Source organism: Rattus norvegicus, chromosome 14, assembly GCF_036323735.1.
Source record: "Rattus norvegicus strain BN/NHsdMcwi chromosome 14, GRCr8, whole genome shotgun sequence".
In the NCBI taxonomy this organism is placed as follows: domain Eukaryota; kingdom Metazoa; phylum Chordata; class Mammalia; order Rodentia; family Muridae; genus Rattus; species Rattus norvegicus.
Genome location: NC_086032.1, coordinates 34,639,827 through 34,656,549, shown reverse-complemented (window position 1 = coordinate 34,656,549; position 16,723 = coordinate 34,639,827). Strand labels below are relative to the sequence as shown.

Below are 16,723 nucleotides of genomic sequence, written 5' to 3'. Positions count from 1 at the left end.
AAGAAGAAGGGAGACCAAAGTGTGGATGCTTCAGACCTTCTTAGAAGGGGGAACAAAAATATTCACAGGAAGAAATACAGAGACAAAGTGTGGGGCAGAAACTTTAGAAAAGGTCATCCAGAGCCTGCCCCACCTGGGAGATTCATCCCATATACACCCACCAAACCTAGACAATATTGCAGATGCCAAGAAGTGCATGCTGACAGGAGCCTGATAGAGCTGTTTCCTGAGAGACTCTGCCAGAGCCTTACAAATACAGAGGTGGATGCTCGAAGCCAACCATTGGACAAGGTACACAATGGAGGAGATAGAGAAAAGACTGAAGTAGCTGAATGAGTCTGCAACCCCTTAAGAAGAACAATGTCAACCAACCAAATACTCCAGAACTCCCAAGGACTAAACCACCAACCAAAGAATACACATGGAGCATCCCATGACTCCATCTGCATATGTAGCAGAGAATGGCCTTGTTGGGCATGAATGGGAGAAGAGACCCTTGGTCCTGTCAAGTCTTGATGCCCCAGTGTAGGGAAATGGCAGGGCGAGGAGGTGGGAAGGGGTGGGTGGGTGGGTGAGGAAGCACCCTCATAGAAGTAGGGGGGGGTGGATGGGATAGCAGGTTTCTGAAGAGGAAACCTGGAAAGGGGATAACATTTAAAATGTATAAAAAATACTCAATAAAAAGAAAAATAATATTTTAAAAATAATTTATTTGACGCAAGGTTTCAAGATAGTGGCCCCTGGGTGCTTGGCCCAGAAGCAGAGGTGAAGGTCCCTTCGCAGAAAGTAACCTGGGAGCTGCCCGCTAGTCTCTTTTGCAGTCCCAGGAACCTTGCAGTCCTGTGAGTGTGTGAGTCCTAGGTGCTCCGTTTCTGCGACCCTCCCCAGAACCTGAGAAGTCACCTCAAAAACACCAGGCCCAGGGGCCATGCTCTTCCTCCTCTGGGTCCTGGTCACAGGAACCACAGACTTCAGATTTCCGGGGCTGCCATGACGCTGCCTCCGACAGGTCCTGTGCCAATCATGCCAGCTGAGCTAGGTCCATCTCCTGAGCTTGTGTCAGCATCAATCGTTGCTATGGTTTCAGCAGGTGCTGTTGAGGCCTCCTTCAGTGGACCTGGACCGCTCGGGTTGCATTTGTGTTGTCTGGGTTCCCTTGGTCTTTTGACCTCTCCCAACTACTTTTTTTTTTTTTTTTTTGGAGTTTCTTTTGTAGACGAAGGCACTATGGTCTTGTAAAAATTCCCCTTGACTCATGACTGATGTGTTTTTAGTTGAGGGGGTGGGTGGTGGCGTCAAAACGTGAGCCTGAGGCAGGTTTAAAAAGGGAAACACTAAAGATATCATCAAAAAGAGAAAAGGTCGAATCCATGCCTTTTTCTAGTTCTCTATAATCAGTACGCTTTCCTTCCTCCCAAACTCCTGCCCCTCTGTTTTCTGATGAACATTTATAATGAAATAATGGACACTGATCAGTTCTGAAACATCTGGGAAATAGCAGGGAGCTGGGCAGTTGAACGCTTGATGAAAGAACCATTAACTAAAACAACTTACAAAGTCTCCACCAAGGAGCCAAGAGAATCACAGTTGTAGAGTCTTACATTTACCTCGGGATCTTCCCATTCCCAACCTAGAAAGAAAGTAGATTTATTTACTGCTCAAAGTGAGTGACAAGAGGGGCAGCCTATAGGAAAATGTCATGCACTTTCAACTGGAAACATTTGTTCCTTTTTTTACTATGGGCAAGGTTAAATTTTGAAAGTTTCATTCATTTGAAATGGAAGAGAAACAAGTGATACTAATGAAAGCAGGGCTTGAAAATATTTCCCTACAGTGACTACCACTTTTAATTACCTTAAAATATATAAATCAGGAGTCATATGTGCTAGTAAGAAAAATATATATCTTAATTATTAAGTCTGGGGAGCTCTAAAACTTCATTTTTTTTTTGTTCTTTTTTTCGGAGCTGGGGACCGAACCCAGGGCCTTGCGCTTCCTAGGCAAGCGCTCTACCACTGAGCTAAATCCCCAACCCCTTCATTTTTTATATTTGTTTTGTTTGAGGGTCACGAATCATTTGACTTGGTATTAAATTAAAATAAATATGTTTGAATGAATTGCTTTCTGCCCTCAGGGTTGTTGAATAGTACACATCCAGGGAGAAAAGTAAAGAGCATGTGTTTGTCTTTGAACCTAGATTCATTATCCCCGCTCCTGTTTCATTTACCGTGTGATGCATGTGATGGCTATTCTTGGTTGTCAATTGACTACAACTGGAATGAACTACAACCAGGAATGAGGGCTCACCTGTGATCCAGATCCTAAGCCTAGAAGACACAGGTGTCTGACCAGTATCTTATCATGGAGATCTTGAGGCATAGGGGCCATGAAAGGCTTAGGCCTGGGCAAGGTAGGGCAGGCCTTCAATCTCAGGAGACTGAGGCCATCAGACCTCTGGGACAAAGCAAGTTCTAGATCCAGACCTGGTGGCATACACCTTTCATCTGGGCCATGCCTTCTGCCAGAGGCCTACATAAGGATATTGGAAGAAGGGGAACCCACTCTTCTTGACTAGTTGCACTTACCTGACAGCACATCTGTTGGAACCGACTTCTTCAGGATTCCAGTTTATACAGAAGACCAGCTGAAACCACGAGCCTCGTGGGACTGAACAACTACTAGACTCTTGGACTTCCCATTCACTGCTGACCACTGTTGACTTAGTTGGACTGTAGACTGTTTTTTAAATGAAGAAGTAAATCATATAAATTGTCAATATGGGATGAAGATCAACATCCTCACCAAGAGTGGAAAGTTGATGAATCCCACAGACCAAGCCCAAAAGGAAGCCCGGAAAATAGAATTGGAAAAGAACAAAGACGGTCGACGGTCGCATGACGGTCCGAGCTGTGGCTTTGAAGATGAAAGACCCCAAACGGATTATCCGGGACAGGGAGAAACTGCATGAACTGGGGTTTAACCCAGTGCACAGCCACAGTTGAGTGAGAAAGTACTGAAAGACAAGCAGAAAAAGCTGTGGGAAAGCTTTGAACAAATTTTACAACTTGATGAGAAAGAAAACCCAGATACTTACAAAGAATTGAGAAAGCTAGAAGTAGCATATAAACAGAAGAGAACTCAACCGAGCCAGTGCTTTGATGCGGTCAAGAACGCTCAGCATGCGGAAGTTGAGCACTTCCCTTTGCCAGACATGCTGCATGCTCCTTCCAACATCTTGATCCAGAACATTCCTCTTCCTGGTGCCAGCTACCCTCCATCCTGAAGAAAACTGAGCATATGGGCCTCCAACACGAGCAATTTCGATCCTTCCTCCCCTGGGACATGGTGTGCCACATTTGCCCCCTGGCAGAAACCTACCGGGCCCTCCACCTGGCCCACCTCCTCCTCAAGCTCTGCAGATGTGTGGCCGTAAAGTGGGCTTTGCTCTACATCTTCCCCCTCAGAGGCGAGATGAAGACATGCTGTACAGCCCAGAGCTTGCTCAACAGGGTCATGATGGTGACATGTCCAGCGCTAGCGAAGACGATGGTTATCCCGAGTACATGGATCAGGATAAGCAGGATGACAGGACTGAGGACAGTGACACTGACAGATCAGATGCGTTCAGTCACCGCTATGACAGTGAGCACACAACGCTGAGGAGAAGTCAGGTCTGAGCATCCGACTTGCCGATGTGACTGGGAAATCAAGGAAGGAGAGGAACATGAGGGAGCTGACTCCTCTTCAAGCCATGATGCTGCGAATGGCAGGTCAGGAAATCCCTGAGGAAGGATGGGAAGTAGAGGAGTTTTCAGAGGAGGATGACGACGACGACTGACGATTCTGAAGCAGAGAAGGAATCGCAGAGCAGCATATAGAGGATTCCCACTCTGGTGGCTCGTCTGAAGCCTCTCCACAGCAGCAGGCTCCTCCACAGTCCGTTCCTCCTCCTCCGATACAAGCCCCGCCCACCCATGGCAGGACCGCCGCCTCTTGGGCCACCACCTGCCCCACCCTTAGGGCCTCCTGGACCACCTACAGGCCTTCCTCCTGGGCCATCACCAGGGGCTGCTCCATTCCTGAGACCAACTGGAATGCCAGGAATCTGAGAGCCTTTACCATGATTTTTACCTCCAGGACTACCACTGGGCCAACCTCTTGGCCCTTTCCCAGGCCCACCTCCAGGTCTGCCCCCTGAACCTCCTCCTCCAGGACCCGCACCAAGGCTACCTCCTCCTGGCATGATGCGCCCACCTTTGGTGCCTCCTCTTGGACCTGCTCCACCTGGTCTTTTCCCACCAGCTCCCTTGCCCGACCCAGGGGTGTTGAGCGACTGAAGGCGGTTGATGCAAGTGCAGCCACCATCCAGATGAAAGCCACAGCGACCATCAGTGCCAAGCCCCAGATCACCAATCCCAAGGCAGAGGTCACACGATTTGTGCCCACTGCACTGAGGGTGTGCCCAGAGAATAAGGGGCTACTGCTGTTTCCCGAAGAAGGACAGAGGAGGACTCTGCAGCCCCCAGATCTGGTCCTTCAGTTCCTGTATCGGTACAAACTAAGGACGATGTTTATGAAGCATTTATGGAAGAGTTGGAAGGGCTGCTGTGACAGCTTCTCTTGTTAAACTTAGATCCAGACTAGCCTGATAAAAAGGAAGGAACAAAGGACAGTGGGGGGAAAAGGAAAGTTAAGCAAAGCCATACTTGGTGCAAGTCAGTAATCCCAGCTCTCAGATAGGAGCTGAAGTAGGAAGATTACAAATACAAAGACAGCCTGGGCTACACTGTGAGTTATAGACCAAGCTAGGAAGTGAGACTGCATCTCAAAATAGAATTTATGCTAAGTAGAGTGTGGTGTTCAGTGGCTATAAACCCAAATGATGCAGGAGGATGGAGAACTTGAATTAAGCCTGGGCTAAGAGAAAAATTACTTGGAAACGATCCAAAATAAAAATTCCAGAGAAGAGCACCTCTGTCACTCATACCGTACTCGTGCAGTTAGGATCTCCAATGTATCCAAGGGGACATCCAAATCGGTAATTATCTGACTCCAAGGTCTGCGCTTGTGAGTGTCACAGATCTTCCAGCTCAACTACAGCTTACTGGGTGAATTCTGCCTGCCTAGAACAAGGCAGATCCCCCACTCCTTTACACACCCACCTGGAGAGCTGACTGTAAAAGAGGATTTGGGGGTTTTCTGTTTGTTTCTGTTTTCTTGAGTCTTTCTTTGTGTAGCCCTGGCTGTCCTGGAACTCACTATGTAGACCAGGCTAGCCTTGAACTCAGAGATCTGCCTGCCTCCCTAGTGCTGGGCTTAAAGTTGTATGAAACCACCACTTGGGACAAAAGCTGGTTCTTCAGCCTGTCCTACCTAAACCACAGGAGGCTGGTCCTTGAACACTGTTGCTCACGGGGACAGTTCTTTCCTTCTCAGGGTCTCACAGCCACAGTCACAGACTAGGCAGGAATGCTGTCCTTGTGGATAGCATGGATGAACCTGATAAGGAATTACTCTGTTCTAGGACTATGTATGAGCTGGAGAGGAACCACTGGGTTCCAGAGGTGAGGACCCTTTGCCTCTGCTCGCCTGCTATGGGTCATCACTTGGTGCTCCATCAAGACTTTAGATTGCTCTTAGGCTCAGACACTGGAGGAAGAATGCCTCAGCTTGTTCTTACATATTCAAATTATAGGCCCGTGGCATTTGAAACAAAACAAGGCGTTTTCCCCCACTGGTTTACTTGGGTACTTCAATTTACCAGATTTCTAAAATTACACAACCAAGTGATGTAAAACGGTGATTAAATGTCATATACGTTTTATATACATTTAATTAAAAGATCATAAATTTAAAAAATTTATCTTTTTAAATTTTAATTTGTGTATGGGTAATTTGCAGACATGTATGTCTGTGTGCCATGTGCATGCAGTGCCCACGGATGCCAGAAGAGGGTAGGCTCTCCTTGGACTGAAATTAGAAACTGTCGTGATTCTCCAAGTGGGCGATGGGAATGGAAGAATGGTCAGGTCTCTTAACACCCAGCTTCTCACTATTCCCCGAAGCTTCGTTTTTATTGAATGTCTGTAATGGGCAAATTTACACATGCAGAAAGTAGGTTAGTGGGATCTGGGGATTGAGAAGTGAGAAACAACGGCTGCTGTTAGTGGTTAAGGTTTATTTGGGGGTGATAGAATTAGAGATGGTGGTTAAACGCTAGAATGTACTGAAAAACAGTAACTTGTCCACTTTAAATGAGATGTGTGAAAAACTAAGATGAAGACTGCTGGAGAGACAGCTCGCTGACTGAGAACTTGTGATTTTGCAGAAGACCCAGCTTTAGTTCCCAGCACCTACAGGGAGACTCACCATTGTCTATAACTCCAGTTCCAGGGGATCCAGGTCCTTTTACTGACCTTTGCAAGTTCTTCTGCACACAAATGGTGCACAGACAGACATGTGGGCAAAACAGCATTACAGATAAAATAAATAAGTCTTTAAATATATATATATATATTTATATATATATATATATATATGAGACACCTAACATTGACTTCTGATCTACAACACACACACATATACACACACACTCACAGAGAGAGACAGCCCTGAGCAAGCCCACCTGAAAGTGAACACTCACACACATACACATAAATATATAATGATCAGTTTTTTGCAGTCATAAAAACAAAATTTGTGTTAATTTGTTCCTAAAAGTCACTGTTGACTGAACCTAATTCTCATTGTCTCAGTGAAGTGAGCAGGTCTATCTTACCTGCACAGGCATCGGACATGACACACTCATATTAACTCTGCCATGGCAAGAGCTTTCCTTATGTCTGAGCCTGACAACGCAAACCAAGAACCTAGTCTAAGAGGCAGACTGCTCACGACACTTCCTGGTTCCAGGGCTTTGCTTGGACCATGTTGATAACTGGTCCATTTGAAGTCTGTCTTCATTGCTTTAAAGAGACACCACGACCACAGAAACTCTTATAAATAAAAACATTATTGGAGCTGGCTTACAGTTTCAGAGGTTTAGTCCGTTATCATCATGGCAGGAAGCATGGCAGTGTGCAGGCAGACATTCACTGGACACTGGAGGAGCTGAGGGTTCTACACCTTGATCTGAAGACAGCAGAAGGAGACAACTGTGCATGGCACTGGGTGTAACTCGGGCCTCAGAAACCTCAAAGCCCAGTCCATAGTGACACGCTTCCTCCAACAAGGCCACACCTCTCATTAGAGCCACTCCCTATGGCCAACCATTCAAACACGTGAATCTACAGGTGCTGTTCCTCTTCAAACCACCCTGGTGGCTAAGCTCTAAAGGGTACTCTCAATCAGCACGCAAAAAGCAATATATTGTGGTTTCTATGGAGACTGGAAAAGTCACAGGAAACGAGATCAAATGTACTGCATTACAAGCAGCTGACTGCAACTTTGAGTCAAAAACAGTGTTTTCTCATCTGCATTATGACCTGGAGGATACCATGGCCCTGAAGATCTAGATCCCATCCTAGATTAGTCACCCTCCAATCTGTAGGAGACATATCATGGCTGCCAGCACCAACTGCCTCCATTTGTCATAAACAGGGACAAAGCCAACAGCTCCTAATCTGTGTTTCCTTTTAACTAAAATATATCTCAGGATATGCAGTGACGGAACCCCGCCCCCTCACTTATGTGTCTATTCTAACAAACTGGCTGATGCAGTCCTAGAAGCTGACGAGTCTCAATGTTCCAACATCTGTGGTCAGTAAGCTGTTGACCCGAGAGAGCTAACTGTATTTCCATTCAACTCTGAAGGCAGGAATATGCTAGCATCCTAGCTCCAGTTGGCTGGGCAGGAGTGCCCCCTCAATGTGTGTATTTGGGTGTGTTGGGGTATTGGGGGGAAGTTCGGTCTTTTGGCTCTAGGTCTTTAATGAATTAGAGAAAGACCACTCACATGGTGGTTGGCAATCTGCTTGATTCATCCTATCAATCCAAATGGTCACTTCATCCAAACTATGCCACGGACAAATTTAAAATGATGCCCAACCAAGTAATGCACACCCAAGGGCCAAGAAGTTGACATACAAGATTAATCACCACAACCAGGTAAGCTAAATTCAAGCAGTATCTTAGAGACAAGCCTGAGTTGTGCTGGCTGGCCATTACCATATCTCTTTCCCAGACCAATGGTGATCCAGAGATAGATGCAAAGTGACAGGCAGGCCATCTATAGGCCAAGGCCATCCATAGGCCCAAGGCCATCCATGGATGCCTAAACTATGCCAAAAGAGAGGGTGTGGTGAAGGCTCACTGCTCTCTCTGCCTTCGAGCCCAAATGCTCGTTATTTTCGTTCTTAGCATAAAGCCATTCTGCATATGCACCCTTGTAACTGTAGGGCCAAGTTCTGGCCAAAGGCTTTAGAATAGAGAGATATATGCCATTCTAGGCCCTGCCCTTACAGGAAACAAACACACCTGCATCTTTCTCAAGCACACTAGAATTCAGACATACAGATGCATCATCTCAGGCCCGGTGGGTGATGACATCACTGTATGGTTGGCAGGTCAAAAAAGAGAGATCCTGGGCTCCCAGTAATCATGCAGACTATAGCTTTTATAGTATTACAAATTTTTGTGTGAGAGAAAAATCTAATTTCTCATCTATGGTTGACTTTGACATCTATATCTCTCAAATATTACTGACTTTGTGTCTGTTATATGGAGCTGTAACCTAATAGAAAACACATTCATCAGAATTTTTATGGGGGAGAATAGTGGGTTAAATAAATGGAGTGGCAAACACCCGTTAATGTGTCACCACGTCTCAGCGTTCAGTGTGACTATTCACTGCCCACTCCACATTTCCATTAAACGTTTTCTTGAGCCATATATGCCTCTCTTGATCAATTGACAACTTAGTATTTTTAGTAACTCTTTTTTAACATTGTTCTTCTTCAGTATTATTTCCTTCAAGACACAGGCCATTTCTGAGTTTCCCACTACTGTATTTGTCAGTTTAAGATGCTGATCACTCTCATAGACAAAATCTGACAATTTGTAGAACTCAAGCCACAAGCCCATCTTTGTCGTCTCCTCTCCCCCACATTCTCCTGCTCCCTCTTCTTCCCTCTCCCTCTCTCTGACAGAGTTAAGAAGTCATGATATGTTGTGACCTTCCAGCTCTTGCCCCTCAAACTGTGAGAGGAATGTTTGACTCAACTCAATACCTAGCTCCTTGGCCTGTAGGCTATGTTGAATTAAGTCACATGATATAAAACTTCCCATGAAAGTCAGATATTACCTTTGTCCTAGGGCTTCCTCTGGAGCCGTGTCCCCACTGTGCTGCTTGTGAAGCTCCTCTCTTGGACTATCTGTCTGTCTGTCTGTCTATCTATCTATCTATCTATCTATCTATCTATCTATCTATCTCTATCTGTGTGTGTGTCTGTCTGTCTCAGCAATCTTTCTACATGATTTTGTTTCCTTTTAATTTTTGTTTTTTATATAAAAATTTACTTAACTATTTTACATACAATATATTTTGATCATATTCCCCCAACGCCTCCAGACCCTTTTTAACCCTACCCACCCACCCAACTCCATGTTCTCTCAAATAAAAACATAGAACAAAGGTCAAAACAAATAAACCAACAAAAATGAAAGATAAAAGAAGTATCAAAACAAAGCAAAGGGCTAGAGAGATGGCTCAGTGGTTAAGAGCACTGATTGCTCTTCCAGAGGTCCTGAGTTCAATTCCCAGCAACCACATGGTGGCTCACAACCATCTGTAAATGAGGTCTGAGGCCCTGTTCTGGTGTGTCTAAAGACAGCTACAGTGTACTCATATAAACAAAATAAATATAAATCTTTTAAAAACACATGGAGTCCATTTTATATTGACCAATTGCTCCTGGGCCTGGGGATCTGGGCCTGGGGCTCTGGAATGTGGCTGATATACCTGGTGATATTTTATTGGAGAAAATTGATTTTCCTTTTGCCAGTTGGCATCAACTGCAAATAGCTTCTTGGTTAGGGGTGGGACCCTGTGTCTACTTTCCCTTCTTAGTGCTAGAACTCTATCTGGCTTGAACTGCATAGGCCCTGTGCATACTGCCACTCTCTCTACGATTTCATGTGTGTGCAGTCCTGTTGTATCTGGAATAAGCTGTTTTCTTGGAATAACTCACCACGTCTGGCTCTTAGAATCCTTCCATCTCTTCTTCCACATAGCTGCCTGAGTCTTGAGGGGAGGGATTTAATAAACACATACCATTTGGTACTGAGAACGCCAAAGTCTCTGTCTCTCTGCTCATTGACAACTGCGGGCCTCTGTGTTAGTTGCTATCCATTGCAAAAAGAAGCTTCTCTGGTGAGCATCGAGTGGTCATCTGTAGATGTAACCGTATGTCATTAGAAGTTATGCTGTTGCTATGCTCCTTTAGCAGATCCTGTAGTAGGATCCTGTGTATGTCATCTACCTAGTCTCGGGTGTTTGGCCACTTTATCAGTGTCAAGCATGGGTTCCATCACATGCAGTGGCCCTTAAATCCAGGTTTTAAAAAGGGGTTGGTTATTCCTATAACATATGTGCCACTATGCACCAGTACATCTCTTGCAGAGCCTCTCTCTCATACTCATTTTCTTTAAGCTCTCTTTCTTAGTGAGGCTCCTACACAGGTTTTAAAGGGAAGCTTCTCTTTCCCCCCAAGGCCTTATCGTGTTGTCCTGAGATGGTGTTCTATCCCTCCTAATTGCCTTCTTACCTTAAGTCCTGGTCATGGCCCCCACCTTAGTGAGATCTCTTCATTACATGTCAGATCTTTTTCCAAAACTGCCACTCTCTGTTTATCTGTTATAACGGTATTCTCTGGGTCCAGAATAGCATATGACATAGAAGAAGAACTCAACTAACATTTATTGCATCAATATATTTACTCATCAGTGAAACCTGTCTTAGGAACTGGAACACGGAGAAATTTCTTTGCTCCTTTCAATATAAGCACTGTCCCTACCTGGGGATTGTAATATATTTTGACTGCAACAACTCATTACACTCTTAAGCTATAGAATCCCACAAAGTTTTGTAGACACTCACTTAGAACCACAAAACTTAGAAGGAAGCCAGATCTTCAGTAGCTCTAATCTTCAATGGTTCTAATCCAAACTATGGAATATTTTTTCATTTATAAAAAGATATGAGCGATCAGGTCATTAAAGGACAAAGCAATATATTTCTAAGTAAATAAAAATCATCACAAAAGGTTACATCATATACATATACATATATATACATATACATACATATACATATGTGATATATATACATATGTGATATATATATATATATATATATATATATATATATATATATATATAGAGAGAGAGAGAGAGAGAGAGAGAGAGGGAGGGAGATAGATTCTGGGAAAATAAAACCATGGAAACAATGAAAAGATCTGTGATTGCTAGGGATTTAGCGGGAAGAAAGGATGAGAAGAAGACAGATTTCTACATCCAAGATACAATTGCATCACAAAAGGTTACATCATATATATACATACATATACATACATATACATATGTATGTACATACATACATATACATATCATATACATAATGAGATTTACCGTCAGATATTTGTCAAGACACATGGACTTACAACAAAGAGTGGAAAGTCTAAAGAAAACTATGACTGTCAGACTGTTTCATAAGTTGCCACAAATGCATTGAAATTTAAAATAAAGGCACATGGTAACAGTACATGAGCTAAGAAGGAGTAGGAGAAACCTTAATATCAGGAATATTAAGACAAAGATCAAAGTCTAGAGCAACTACTGAACTAACACAGACACAAATTCTGATTGGAGGGATGAGGATATGGCTCAATGATTAAGATCACTTACTTGTCGTCCAGAGGTCCTGAGTTCAGTTCCCAGCACCCATGTGAGGCAGCTCACAAGCACTTGTAGTCCAGCCTCATGTGTATGATGGCTTCTTCTGGCCTTTGAGGACACCTGCATACACACATGGCACACATACATACATAAAAATAAATATTTTTACATTGTAATTAAAAACATGTAAATGAAATTTTTATAATGGTATTATAAAAACTTACCCTGGGGTGGATAAGTAAACAGGAAATAAAGGCAAAGAATAAATTTAAAGCAAATAGCAAAATGTTAATTTAACTATGTCCATACAGTAGAATATTCAATAATAAAAATGAACTTTGTGTACATGAAAAAGAATGAATGAATCTCAAAATAATTATGTCACAAAAAAGAAACTAAGCAAGTGCACATAATGTATCACATATTTATAAAATTCTGGAAATGCAAACTGAAATGGAGCGACAGAAAGACTGTTGACTTTGTAGAGTACCTGTCCTCATCTCGTGATATCTGACAGAAGTAACTTAGAGATGGAAATGTTTGTTTTGGCTCAGTCTTTGGAGAAACTCAGCCTATCACATGGAGAAGGCAAGGGGTGGGCTTAGTCCCAGAAAACATGGTCAACAAAAAAGAGAGAGCTTGGGTAGAAGCAGGTTGACTCAGATCCCCAATGTCTACCCCGTTCATGCCTCTCTTCCTCTAGCTGTGGTCCACTGCCTAAAAGTTTCACTGCCTCTCCAAATAGCACAATCAGCTAGGGACTGAGCATACAAACCCATGAGCCTGTGAGGACATTTTTCATCTGAACACGACACCTAGAAATCAGAGTGGGAAGAAGAGAGAGGTAGAATAGGAAGGTAAAAGGAAGAGAATGTGGCCATATTCATGAACTAAAGCCAAGCTTTCACAGATGTATTCCCATGTCAAAATTTATCAAATTGTACACCTTAAGCATGTGGTTTATTGTATTTCAATTATACTATAATAGGGGCATTTAAAGAAATAACTATATTTTCTGAAACAAATTAGTGAGACAAGTGTCATTACTTGATGTTATTGAACATCTGTTTTGTGTCACAGTTAATAAAAGACAGCTGGATTCCCATCTCCATCTCCTGCATTCAAAGTGCTGCATTATGTTGTTTTAGCCTAAGAATATAAATAAAACCTACCCCCCGATAAGTACAGCGTTAGAAGATGGAAGAATAGCTCAGTCGTCTTCAGATCTTTGTAGATGTGTCTGATACCACAGCAGAACTTGACAAGCGGTAGTTTGTTGAAGTTACAGTTTGAATCTGAGAGGAAATTAATATGCCTTTTGATACTGATGTGTTTATCTCCCTTGCTTCATTGTGTATTGAATAAAATGTGTTACAGATCATTTTGTGTGTATGGCTTTTTAATGGCATGATGATTTGGAAAATATTGATGCCCTGAGTTGTGTAGATCTTCTTAAATGTAATAGTGCTTCATTATACATACATATATATACATATATATATGTGTGTGTATATATATATATATAGAGAGAGAGAAGTACATGAATATATATACTATAAAATGTGCCTGTGGGAATATAACTACTATAACATCTTAGTAGTTTCATAGAAGTATTCGAGTATATAATATACACCTGTGGAAATATAACTACTCAAGATAAAGATATGAGCAATGGTTTCTTTATTTTTTTAAAAGATTGATTTATTTATTTATTTTATGTACATGAGGACACTGTAGCTATCTTCAGACACACCAGAAGAGGGCATCAGATCCCCATTACAGATGCTTGTGAGCCACCATGTGGTCACTGGGAATTGAGCTCAGGACCTCTGGAAGAGCAGTCAGTGCTTGCTCTTAAACACTGAGCCATCTCTCCAGCCTGCAATGGTTTCTTTAATGTGTGTGTGTGTGTGTGTGTGTGTGTGTGTGTGTGTGTGTGTGTGTGTGTGTATATATAATATTTTTTTCAATGCATATCAATAAATTATGTGAATATACACACATAGCAGTAGGAGACTACTGACAGCATCAAAATGTCTTCAATTTTTAAAGAGTTGTCAAACTCTAATTAAGTATAAGATCTCAGAAATTCTAATTTTCACTTGAAAGCTCAAATTTTATTATTTGGCAAGTGCTGTCTGCTGTTTTTCTTGAAATGACAACCTCATTTTATTCATTTTCTAAAAAGAGTGCCCATCAAGTACTCAAATCTGAGTCACTTCAAATTCTAAACCAGAAGTCTGAATGCCTGTGTCTCACAAAAGCCCGAGTGTCAAGACCTGAGCCTGTGTGGCATTAGCAATGAGACCCTTGGGAGATGGTGAGAATATGAAGGCAGAGCCCTTGGGAATGGCACAGTGTACTTAACAGAGCACCATGAGCACCACCTTCTGTCTTCCCTCCATGGGAGGATGATGGAAATGGGCCCTCACCAAGCACAGGACCTGAGGAAGCTTTGATGGTGGGCTTCCAGCTGTTTTCAAAGTTCATGACCCATGATCTCTTCAACTAAGACCATCAACAGCTGTGCAGCTCACTCAAAGTTACATTCCTCTCAACAGCCTATGAATCCTCCCCTCCCCTGCCCGTCTTTCCCTTCTCCTTCTGCTGCTGCTTACTGCCCTCTCCTGCCTCAGCCCTACTGGCTCCCTATCTCTCCTACATGTTCCTCAAGACGTTTGTACCAAGTATACCACTCCCTAAAATCTCCTCCCCCCCACTTCTCCACAGGTGCTGGTAAAGTGACTTTCTCAGTGACGTCTCTCCACGCCATCCTATACAACCATTAAGTTGTTCATTTCCTGGGATCCTTTTTCCTTCTCTACCCCATTTCTCTTCATCATTTATACAATTGTCTGACATAAGTTACAGTCCTCTCCAGCCTTTATTTGCTGTCTGTCTCTAGCAAATAGAGTGAAGTCTCCATAGAGACTTTTAGAAAAAAAGTTTTGTGTATTTTAGAAAAATGGTAGCCCCTAAATCCATTAATAATAGCTTGCCTTACAGTGAGTGTTAAGAAAATAAAGGAATAAATATGTTGGCTGCTCTAACTCTTACTTGAGCTCTTGTCCTATAATCACATCTGTTTATTACATGTTCTCCATAGCCCACTCCATAGCGCCTCGTCTCGGCAGCCGGCATGGCACATGAAGTACATGGAGCCTGGGAAAGTACCGCCTATCGTCGGAGACCTTCCAGGACAACACACGCTACTCTTTATCTGCTTTGCACCCAACTGTTCCTGTCATCATTCATACATTTGGAATGGATACTGACAAAGCAAAGTTTGACTCAGGCTGTGAAGCAGATAGAACTAGAAGGGGACCTCCCATGACCCTATCCGGGGTCCAGTTGGACTCTGGCAAAATCCCCAGAATTCATGGATGCTTCCTCACCAGAAATGCCAATCCTACTATGTTAGGCCACTCTCCAGAGAAATTCGTGTCAAGCATCAACAGTGACCATTGTGCTAACACGAGGCCAATGCCCCTACGATCCCTACAATATTTATTTACACCAACTATCTAATGGTTTTTAGATTAAAACAATGATCTTGGTGTGTGCTGTGCCTCTGTCCATTCCACAGGCTAATAGCAGACTTCCACATGCTTTCTGTGAGAACTGGGGACATTTTATAATGAAAAAACCAACTTTGCATGTTTGCTTAGTCAAGGTGCTTGGATGAGTCACTCTAATATTCAATGTCTTCTTTATTATAACTCACCTAAATAGTGGAAGGATTAGACATCTTGATGCTTTGATAGGACAGATTTCAACATATATAATAGATGAGTTGTGTCCTCTTTACATTTCTATCTTGAAGTCCTAAACCCTCAGAAGACCAGAATGTGACCTTATTTAGAAATATGGCTTTCAAGAGATAATGCAGAAAAAAAATGCTAGTGTAAACCTCTCATTCAATATGACCCATAAGAAGAAGGAGGTGAAGATTTAGTGTATGGTAGAATATTTGCTTATCAAGAACAAGGTCTTGAACTCACTCCTCATATCTAGAAAAAAAATGAAGAAGAGGAGGAGGAAGGGAAGGACAAGAGGAAAAAGGAGGAGGAGAAAAGGAACGGGAGGAATAGGACTATGCAGAGAAGGCCAACCATGTAGCAGAGTAGTAAGAAGGTAACCATCTTGATTTAGCTCTCCCTGTGTTCAAAACTACAGGAGTATGCATTTCTGGGTATGAACCAGTCAATATGTGGTATTTTATTATGGCTGCCTAACATACTACTTCATTTCTTATATTGTATTTATGTTCCCATTCCATAGATGCACATCTATTTACATGCTCTATCACAAATCACAGAAAATCTTCTGAAGATGCAAATGTCTTCCAACGCAAAAGAATTTTGAGAGAGCCTGCTACAAAGGTCTTGTAAATGTCTTAACAAATTATCACCCACAAAGCAATGCTCAGACAGGGCTGAGAGAGTTTTTATTCCTTCATGAAAACAAGAGATGAATTAGGGGCTACCATAAAGCTGGTTTACAGAATGCCAGCCAGAATCTCGTATTTCACTTTCCTGTGGTACCAGGATTGGGTTAGCACAAGAGCTGTGGGGCCAGCAGTTAAAGTAGTTGCTCCTCTTGAGGTGACTCAAAGCTCAGTTACCAGCCCCCACTTCACACAATTGCCCATAGCTCCACAGGGAAGATCCAACACCCGTCTCTGGTTTCCACCGGCCCATGCCCTTACATGCAGATACCCACCCACATACAGACATATACTCATAATTAAAAAGAAACATTTTTTTAAAAAAGAAAACTGGATTTTTGCCAGTCAGCCTTGCTGAATTATATAAACTAGACACCAAATGTA

General features: G+C 42.8%; 1 pseudogene; it reads left to right on the top strand.

Annotated features, from left to right (window-relative positions):
- Positions 1–2,591: 2,591 nt before the first annotated feature.
- Wbp11-ps2 (WW domain binding protein 11, pseudogene 2) lies at positions 2,592–4,886 on the top strand (annotated as a pseudogene).
- Positions 4,887–16,723: the final 11,837 nt, after the last annotated feature.